The sequence below is a fragment of the Lactuca virosa genome, chromosome 6 (assembly GCF_052849685.1).
Source record: "Lactuca virosa cultivar CGN04683 chromosome 6, Lactuca_virosa_CGN04683_v6, whole genome shotgun sequence".
Lineage (NCBI taxonomy): Eukaryota > Viridiplantae > Streptophyta > Magnoliopsida > Asterales > Asteraceae > Lactuca > Lactuca virosa.
Genome location: NC_136431.1, coordinates 125,126,147 through 125,136,266, shown reverse-complemented (window position 1 = coordinate 125,136,266; position 10,120 = coordinate 125,126,147).

The window sequence follows — 10,120 nt, the reverse complement described above, 5'->3', positions numbered from 1 at the left end:
TCTTGTGTTTTAAAATTGTCTTAAAATATACCTTATACATACATTATTAAAAGTTTAATATATTATATGTATAAGAAAATTCAGTCAAATCACTAGTATGCTTCATTCACAAAGCCATACTATAAGGGGATTTCAAGGACGCGACCTATAATATGACTGTCATTGGGTGTCCACACTCACCCACCGCTCTCTTGTATGGTGGAGGGTCGTTATCCGAATGGATTTGATAGGACATAATCTCGTTAATAAATATAATGATGTAAAGTAACTAAACTATTTTTGAAAAATCTCACTCTTTGTTACTTTAGGAAAAATGTGAAAAGTATGTTAATCCATGAGAGTAGTAATGGGAGTTAGTGGAGCGTGTGTGGTTAACCGGCACACTAATAGTGACTATAAAGAGTAGTAATGGGCATATCGAAAATTATCATTGTTAATGGAGCGTGTGTGGTTAACCGGCACATTAATTAGAGATGATAAATGACATCGAGAGTACCAAACATATTTGCATGGTTATTCTCATCTTGTTTTTGATCCTCAACATCCTAGTTACAAATAGAAGAGCATAATCTTAGATTAAACAAGCCATTGATAAGATTTAATGAATCTCAAACGATTTAGGAATATCTTAGTTTGAAATTGATAAATTGTTTTATCTACCTTCACAAATTCGCGATAAGATTACACCATCCCTCTTCTTAGTTATGAATAGTTATTTTGGATCCTAGAATTAAATATTTATTATGGGTTAAAATATTAAGGATTATTGTCATCTAACTAAAACTTCTTTTTCTCTATAGATGTCTGCTTCTGGTGATGCTACTACTTCTAAAAACTCTACCCACAACTTCTCACTACTCTCGATCGTGTCCAAGGTGTCATTGGATGGCACCAACTACAATGATTGGATGTGCAACATCAAGATAGCTCTTCGATATGAGGGAAAAGAGTATGTCCTTGAAAAACAACTTGTTTAGATCGGTGAGACCATTGCTACTCCTGAAGATATAGCCTCCTACAAGAAACATTATGACGACGCGAGTAAGGTTGCAAAAGTTCTACGAGGACTACTGGCCATATGAGATGAACTTGGATCTTGTGGAAAAGTTTCACAAGATAGCTCGTCAAGAGAATTATGAGGTCATCAAAGCTCTAATGGCTTGGAAATTGAAGGAAGGAGAGTCAGTTTGTAATCACGTGCAAAGGATGTAGAGATATGTGGAGAGACTTGAAAGGATAAATGTGAACTTCGACGAGGTGTTGGCCATTGACATGGTCCTTAATTCCTTGCCACCTTGTTATGATCAGTTCATTTTGGCTTATCAATTGAACAATACAGAAACCACATTGGCCCAACTCCACAACCTATTACGTACAACTGATTTGGGAATGAAGAAGAATCAAACCCATGCCTCTACTAATGCTCATGTCCTGGCTATTTGGAAAAACAAAGCAAAGAAGAGGAAAGGTGTTGGGGTACAAAGTTTTCCATGAATGACTTTGTAATGTTTGACTTTTGTAAAACCCACCTGCATGTCGTGCATTAGCCTTGTGGCATGAGATAGAGAGTGAGAGAGAGACACGTAAACACCTCTATATAAGGTGGGTTTAGTCCACTTGTAGAGGTGTGCTTGAGAGGTGTAAAAGTTGAGTGTGTAAGTGTGTGTTATTTATGTAGACTAGATCTAGATCCCTTTTTGTAACACAATACATAATCAATACATCTCTTAAACACCGAAATCACCATGTTCATTGTGCAATCTTTAATTCTGCATGCCAAACCATGTTCTTTAGTCACTACAATTGGTATCAGAGCGGGTCTTCAATGATCAACGTGATTTTTGAAGAACGATTCTCGGTTTGGCAACTTTCGTCACAATTGAAGCAAGTTTGGTGAGTCTCTCTCTATGATCTCTCTTAATTTCATTGAATTCGTGCGTTGCGTTCTTGATTTTTGATCAGTTTGTTTTATTGGATCAAATTTGTTTCAAACCCCATTGATGATCCAACATATTTTTTTTGATCAAATTTAACAATCAAAATCATATTTCATTATTTTTTTTCGAATGTCACTGTTCATTCAATCAATATTCAAGCCCAAAATTGAGTTACGGTTACTATTCAACAGTTCAAGCCCAATACATTGTTCGATTAAGATACAAAACAATGGATCTGGTACTGTTCACTTAATCGAGCCCATTGATTCATCGAAATTAAGTAAATCGCATTATCATTTGTTCTGAAGCCGCATTCAACTTATCCTTTATTCTCGTTCTGGAGTCTTGTTCTTCTATCATCACTCGTATCGATTGATTACTTTGATGAGTTTTGATGATGAGTTTTTGATGTGTCTGAATTTGATTTTGAAAGTTTTTGGTGTTGATATGGATCTGTTTTCGATTGAGAACAAAAACGTGAATGAAGAACTGTGAGCGATGGTTTGAAATTGAATGATTAAGAACAATTGAAGAACCTATGAAGAACAGATGAAAATTGTTTCATATTCTGTGTTTGATCTGTAAATTCAGTTCAGAAAATTGTGTTTGGTGTTTGTCGGCAATTGAAATCGAAAAGTCAAACTCAAAAAGTAAACATTCGTGTTCTTGAATGTTGAATGATCGATGTTTGGAGAATCAAAGGAGTGAAATTGATGTGGGTCTAATTTCGAATGTTTGGAGTCGATAGATGGGTTTAAGATGAATGGATTTTGGAGTCGACATGAGACAAAGGTTAAGAACGAAGGCTGTGAAATCGATTCTTGGCAAACGATGTTGATGTTGATGTGGTTTACTGATTTGGAATGTCGAATTTCTTGAAAACGAACGAAGCCATGGTTCAATGGAAATTGTTTGCAAGTAGTCGACTAGGAATGATGATGTACGAAGTGATCCTGGTTGTTGTTTGGATTGTGATAACGATTTTGAGTTATTGCCTGAAGAAACGAAGTCTGATTTTGGGGTTGATCGATTCGAAGGGTTTGATGTTGATTTTGGGTTGTATGTTGAACTCGATTTGATATTGATGGTTGAACGAACGAAAGTTTTTGGTTTGGGAAGTTGATTATTAACGAAGCGATGATTTTGGGAAGAACTGTAAGAACGAATTTTTGGATCGATGGACTGGTTATAACGAAAATTTTTGATTCAGTGATTGAATTGAATGATTAAAACTTGAGTCAGAGGCTTCGAATGTCTTCGATTTCGTTAATCAGTGGGAAAAATTTTCGTTAATTTGGTGCTATGGTTGATTCTAACGAAGGGTGATTGAATCTAACGAATGGGTGATTGAATCTAACGAAGGGGTGAATAAAACTAACGAAGGAAGAAATGTTGTTTCATACGAAGGGGGTATGATTGGGACAACCCTTCGTTAGTTTTGTAAAGAAAAAGGACAAAAGTTTCGAAAACGGCCCCTAAACTTTCGATAGTTTAACACTTTTTCAAAACCTTCGTACGAATTGGCCTAGTCTTCGTTAGTTTTGAAGAAAAATTGAAAGTTTCGAAAACAGCCCCTAAACTTTCGAATGTTTGGTAATTTCAACAAATAGCTGAAGTATTCGACATTTTGGGGAACAAAGGGCAGAATTGTCGAAATTAGTCCCTGAAGTTTCGAAAATTTTGTGGTTCATACCCATTTTCGAAAAAGGACCGTTTTTGCTGAGAATTTGAAGAATATGCATTTTAAGCCCCTGCAGTTTGTGCAAATTGACACTTTCTACCTAGCTTTGGAAAAGGGGGATAGTTTTGCATTTTTGGCTATTTTGGGCGCACCGGGTCACTGCAGAATTTTGAAATTGACAATTTCTACCCATTTTTGAGAAATTTGTCAAAGGCGGTCCGTGAACGAAGCTAAAAATTGAAGATTTTTTGGTTTTTCCGGATTAAAGCACAAAGTTTATGCCACATGTTAAGGGGGAGTTTTGACACGAAAAATTCTGAATAGAGCACGTTCTCTTTCCTTGAAGGTTTTATAATCAAATTTCGATTATAAAAAGGGGGATAAATTTATATGGAAATTCGAACTTGAATTTTTCATATTACGCGGATTTGAAGACCGAAGTTTCCTTGAATTTTTGAAGCTTACGAAATGATGCAATTGGAAGTTCGGAAGTGATTTATTTTCGAAATGGGTTTGGTTTTATTGAAGATTTTTGGGGTGTGCTTTTATGCTCAACTTTTGGTGATCAATTTGGAGTTTGAGAAGCTTGTGGTCATTCGTTGATGCTCGGTTTGTATGGTCTCACATCCTAGAGCCCAAATTGAAGAATCATGGAAGAATTGAAGCTTGAAGTTCGTTTCGACATGTGTCACCCTTGAGGCTCGAATCGCGTAGTTGCTCGATTTTGGAAGATTTAAAGTGGGTCATCCATTCCTAACTTTGAGGGAGAGAATGTTAGGGTACAAAGTTATTCAAGTTTGACTTTGTAATGTGTTGACTTTTGTAAAACTCACTTGCATGTGGTGCATTAGCCTTTTGACTCATGAGATAGGGAGTGATAGAGAGAGACTTGTAAACACCTCTATATAAGGTGGGTTTAGTCCACTTGTAGAGGTGTGCTTGAGAGGTGTAAAAGTTGAGTTTGTAAGTGTGTGTTATTTATGTAGACTAGATCTAGATCCCTTTTTGTAACACAATACATAATCAATACATCTCTTAAACACCGAAATCACCATGTTCATTGTGCAATCTTTAATTCCGCATGCCAAACCATGTTCTTTAGTCACTACAAAAGGTGCTCCTAAGAAGAACTAGAAGGGCAAGGCCCATGTTGGGTCATCTAGCAATGGCCCAAAAGCGAAGCCCAGTTTTGACATTCCTTCTGTTAGTGATCCCAAAGAGGCCATTTGCTTCTATTGCAATGATAAGGGCCATTGGAAATGAAGCTGCCCCAAGTACTTTCCGGACATCAAGGATGTCAAGGTGAAGCCATCTTCAGCAGGTAGTTACACTATTCAAACTAATACCTAACAACCTACTCGTCGTGGGTCCTTGATATAGGATGTAGTTTTCACATTTGTTCTTCTTTGCAGGGAATAAAAGAAAGTTAATATGTAGAGAATGGAAGGATGAATCTAATCATGGACAACAGGTGATCTTCACCTGTTACCAAAATTGGAATTTATAGTCTTGTGTTTGGTGGTGATGTTAGATTAGATTTAGTTGATTGTTGTTATTCGTCAGAAATGATGTGCAACATTATTTCTTTTCATGCACTATTTAAACAATGCTTTTGATATTCGTTTAATGATATGAATGGATCGATTTCGGTTTATAAAAATGGTATTTTTATGTTTGAAGCTTTATCTGGTAATGGTGTGTATGAAAATGTTATTTGTGTTGATAGCTTAGGTAATAGTGTATTTCATATTGATTCGTCTAATGGTTTAGACAAGTTATGCTTGTGGCATTGTTGTCTTGGGTACATTAACAAGAAACACATCGCCCAACTCCAAAAGGATGGAGTGTTGGAATCATTTGACTTAAGGCCAGATGATGAATGCAAATCTTGTCTTTTAGGTAAGATGAAAAAATCACGTTTCACTGGATCTTGTGAAAAAGGTGAAGTTTGTTGGATCTCATACATACACATGTGTATGGACCCTTCACATCCACCACAAGGGATGCTAATCGATTCTATGTGACATTTATAGATGATTATAGAAGATATGGTGTAGAAACATTAAAGTGACCCTCTTAAACTTAAAAGAAATCCGAAGTTGCTTATGGAACCGTAGTCAATCTCTCCCCGCAGTCAGATCAGCAACCACGGTCACTGTCATTAGTTCTTAGATTCAGTCTTTTATATGTTCCTTGTATAAGTACTTTATTTTATCTGTAGTGCCCAGCATGGCAACTCAAATAGATTAGGTTGTATGTAATCTTCAAGACTCTATAAATAGAGTTCTCTATTTCTCAATGAAAAGACCTCTCTTACGTATCTTGAATCTTATCACTCGTCTTTCTCTCTACTACCTCATCACCTAAATATAATCGTAACTCGTAATCTCTCTTCAAGAGCAAGTCTTTTCTAGACTTAATCACTAAGTTTGATCTCACTTACTAACTTGGTCTGATTGCATTCCTTGTTAAGAATCAACTTAAGTGTATACTTGATATAATACTTGCTGTCTTTTATATTTCCTTATCTTTCCGCAACTAATCATCTAACTATCTAACTCTAACTTATATTATTGTTGAGCTTTATGATCCTTTAAGATTAACCTTAATTTCCGCAATATAAACTTGTTCTAACGTTTGTTCAAGTGTGTTTCTCAAGTTTTTCTCTCAACAATTGGTATCAGAGCCAAAGTGGTTGCTTTTTGAAGCAAAACTCTGATTTTCAAAAGGCCTTCTATACCACTGGAGCTCATTTCTTAAAAAAACAAAAAAAAACTTTTCAAAAGAAACGGGAAATATGGCACAAGCATTATCTCTCAATGTTTCCAACAGTGTTGGTGGTTCTAATAGAGCCCCAATATTGGTGGCAAATGAATATCATCACTGGTCTCAGAGAATGGAAAGATACTTAAGAAGACTTGGTAGAGATGTATGGCGATCTGTAGAAGAAGGACCACATGTCCCTGTTCTTACACCAGTTCAAACCGACGGCGCCATAGCCAGAGTAGGAGGAGGTCAACCAGTCATGAATCGTCCCACCAAAGACGATCTCGATAAAATGGAAAATGATGTTGTTGCTTTTTATGAAATCTCTTGTGGACTTGCTCCTGACAACTTCGACATTATCATAAACTGCAAATCAGCAAAAGAGATCTGGGAGGTTCTCAAAAACTTGTATGAGGGCTCAGAATAAGCTCAATATAAGAAGCTCACAACTGCACTCAATGAGTTCAACAATTTCAAAGCTCATACTGGCGAAAGTTTGGAAGACTCCTTCAAAAGGTTCAACCTGATTGTCACTAAGTTATCTAATGCTCGCACCATCCGTAACAACCATGAAACAAACCTTCAGTTTCTCAATGGTTTGGGAAGACACTGGACTACTGCTAAGATGATAGTTCAAGGAGATAGAAAGATTCATTCTTTGTCTCTCTACAAGCTCTACGGGGAACTACAAGCACAAGAATCCATTGTACTCAAAGATGTGCTGACTTTGGAGGACCACTTGCTCTTGTGGCACAAGCTCCACATGCACAATCCTACTCTCCCTCGTATGACAATCCTCCGCAGTCATATGAAGCTGACTCAGAGTATGATGATGAAGAAGAGTTTCAGAAGGCTATTGCTCTTGTTAGTCAACAGTTCAACCGGCTACCACCTCCTTCTTTTCGTAAGAATCAGCAGTTCAACAAACCTCCATTCAACCGCAATATCAACCCGTAGAATAACGACTCTAGATATCCCAAAAGTTCTCACCCACCACCGCAACCTCAGACTACTCAACCCAAAGAGGCACCGAAGCCCATCAATCCAACTGACTCTGGTCCCTCTTCAGAAGATAAAAGTGATGTTGTAATTTGTCACAAGTGCAACAAGGAGAATCATTTTGCAAAAGATTGCAAGGCTAACATAGTGAAAGACAGAGCATTCTACCTTAGAATGGCTCAAGAATTGGAGGAAAAGGAAAAGGCAAGGGCATACGTAGCCCATGTAAAAAGAGACCATCAAGTTTGGTCATCCGGAGATGAAGACGAAGACATCAGCAACATCAAAGGAAAAGGCAAGATCTGCATGCTGGCAACTACGGATGACGATGGGTCTACAAAGCTGGAAAAGAACTACTGCTACATGGCAAAGGATTGAACTCTAAGCATCGTCGAACAGGTAAAACTTATGATTCAAACTCTAAACTATAGCATGCATGACTGTCAACCCTTCATAGACAATCTTAATGACACATGTGTTGCCGTCCTTACAGACTATAACAAAGCTCTAGATGAGAAGAACATAGCGTCCCAAGAAATGTTTCATGTAAGAGGACGACTGGATAACAAAAGACTCAAAGTAGCTATGTTAGAAAAGGACTTAGAGTTAGAGAAAGATGCAAGAATGTTGAGTGAAACACAACTAGAGATAGCTTTGAACCAAAGAGATTTAGCTCAGAGTGAGATTGTAAGATTAAATCTATTAATAGAAAAACTATTCAATGAAAGTGAAGCTATTGAAAATTTGGTGAACAATGGAATCGTGGATAATACCTATAATTGGGGTTGGTCCAATGGATATCCTACCGCAAAGGATTCCTCACCCCGGTTTAACAAAGATTGACATTATGTCCCTCCGGACCGAGAGTTCCATTTCCCAGTCAATGACAAAACCTTTCTTGAAGACATCAGAACTCACTTCGGTAGACTTCATAACCTAAGTAACAACTGTGTCATTGAGGAATTTTTGCCTGAATCTTCGGGTCAAACAAGTGATCAAATTCCTATCTGTGGCACAATCTATCCCAATTCTCAGACTTCATCAGTTGTTGATGAGGAAATTTTCATAGAAAGTCCTGAAGTCTCAATGGACTTTCCATCTCTGCCCTCAGACCGTAGTGTCCCTCACTGCATGCATGAGTCACAGAAGTCCTACAAAAATCCCACAAATTTCCCAACTCAGTCTTATTCTGCGGTAGTCAAATCATCCTTACCACAGTCCTCAGCCAAAAGCTCTGTGACTCTTCATCCAATTCATCATGAATTACCCATAGAAAACTTTGAAGTGGGCCAATGCTCTCAAAGCCCTGAATCTTCCAGTTCGGATGAATCTAGCCCTCGTTTTCAAAAAATTTCAAAGGTTTTCAGAAAACCGCAGCTGAACACCAATGACTGTGGTTCTCCAAAAACCTTAGCTAAAAAGGCTTTCAAAGAGGAAATTCGATCCCGAGGCAAAAATCGGGAAATCTTTTCAAAAAAACAAAAAACATGTCAGATTTCCAAAATCTAAGAGTCTAGAAAAGTTTGTTTTCTCACATTCTTTTTCAAAAAACTCTCCAATCAAGAAAACATACAAAAAGGAATGTACAGTTTCAACAACCATCTCCAAAACATCTGACACAACCAAAAAGAGAGTACAATCTTTTCGAAGCAATGGTTTTCAAATCTATTCCTTAGATGACCCAAAATGGAAAGGGATTTTACCAACTCCAACACTTTTAATATCACATCAAAGTTCTCAGAAATCACTTTCCAAGAAATCCTTTCGTGCTCTCACTTCGGCAAAACGTACTTTTTCAAATACCAACACCACTACCGTCAAATCTCACCACTCCCGGACTGGTCACAAGCCTACGTCGTCATTTAGACCGCTGACCAAACAAAATGTCTGGGTAAATGACAAAATTTGTGTATGTCAGTGTAATTGTCAAAAAGGTTCATCTCATGTCAAATCGGGTTCTTTTCAAAAACCTCGTAACCTTTCCAAATCTCGCAACATTCCAAAAACTCACAAACACCAGGACTAGGCATAAAAGTTGACACGAAACTTGTCCCTGCAACCTCGGTTCATGCATCAATCAGAAATTCATCTTTTGTCCCAGGCTCCAAACTAGTTTGGATGCCTAAACTAACCGTGTAATTCTCAGGCTTTGTGCAAGGAGGAATAAGAAGAAGAATGGTTAATCGACAGTGCCTGCTCCTTGCACATGACCGGAAGGTTAGAATACCTTCGGGATTTCAGGCCAATTTGCAATGGTGGAAACGTCACATTCGGCAACAATGCGAATGGGATAATCCGAGGTTCTGGTGTTCTTACTACGGGAAACTTCTCTATTCAAAAGGTTGCTTATGTAGAAAGCCTTAAACACAATCTCATCAGTGTAGGCCAACTATGTAATGCAGGCCACAGGGTTGAATTTGACAGCGAATACTGCTATGTAATGACCAGCGATAGAAAAACTTGTTTGATCAAATCCAAGTCCGAAGGAACCATGTATCCTCTGGACGTTTCTCTGATCATTGGGAAACTGCAGCTATGCTTTCTATCCAAAGCAGTATCTGAAGTCAGTTGGCTATGGCACCGCAAGCTAGCTCATCTTAACTTCAGATACATCAACAATCTGGTCACCGGAGAACTCGTCCGAGGTCTTCTAATTCTCAAGTTCAATTATGATACACTCTGTCCTGCATGTGAATGTGGAAAGCAATCCAAAGCAAGTCACCCAATGGTAATTGAT